Source organism: Elephantulus edwardii, unplaced genomic scaffold, assembly GCF_000299155.1.
Source record: "Elephantulus edwardii isolate Elephantulus edwardi_28Jun2011 unplaced genomic scaffold, EleEdw1.0 scaffold00428, whole genome shotgun sequence".
NCBI classification, from domain to species: Eukaryota; Metazoa; Chordata; class Mammalia; order Macroscelidea; family Macroscelididae; genus Elephantulus; species Elephantulus edwardii.
In genome coordinates this window covers 732,645-733,630 of record NW_006400178.1, presented here as the reverse complement: position 1 = coordinate 733,630, position 986 = coordinate 732,645, and positions in this window count along the sequence as shown.

Here is a 986-nt window from a genome sequence, read left to right as displayed (position 1 = left end):
AGAGCTACTGGGTAGGGACCACTGAGTAAGATCTGCTGGGTGGGAGACAGCTGGAATTTTAGTAGGGACCCCATTCCTGAGCACACCCAGACAGTGAGGTCCTGCAAGAGGTTGACCTGCCCCTGTGGTTGCCATGCCCCACCCCTGGGCCTTCACCACCCCCATTTGGCTCCACAACTGTGCCTACACATCCAATCAATCTTCTTGCCATTAATCTTGAGCTCTTTGATCTGCCTTACCTATAAGAGGCTACTCTGACAGGCTCTGAACTGACCTTTCTTTCCCCTGAGTCAGAAGTTCAGAGAAAAACACAAGTGGGGTAGGTACCCAACTGATTCCTTGAGTATTGTCTTCACGTCAAGAACTTATCATGTCTCAAAGAAAGCAAGATATTTCACACTCTACACAAGCACAAAGCAAGATGTCACTCCCAAAAGGTGCCACAGTAACTAACAATGGATTTCCTAAAGCCAGAAAATATGATGGAACTTTCTGACACAGAATTTAATATTTTAAATTATTTAACCATATTTAAATACATTTAACTGAATATTTTCAATTGATGAAAGACAAACTCAAAGAATTACAAGATACTGCAAGGAAAAACCAGGAAGAGCTAAAAAAAAAAAACCCAAAAAACCCACCCAATAATCCAGAACAATGTTGAGTGCTGCTGCTGTTAGGTGCAATCGAGTCATACACAACTCATCATGACTGTATGAGAGAAAGGCCTGAACACTGTTCGTAGAGTTTGCGGAGGTAAACCGTTTCAGAAGTGGATGCCACTACTGCTTCTAAGCTTGTTTTTATCAGGAAGCTCCACCAAACATTGTCCACCCTGGGTAACCATTATCACATTTGGCACATCAGTGTCACAGTGTTTAGCATTACAGCAACCATGAGTTACCTCTGTGTAGCAATGCACAGAGCAGTGCTATACCACATAGAAGAATGTTTGACAAAAAAAAAACAATTTAAATAAAATC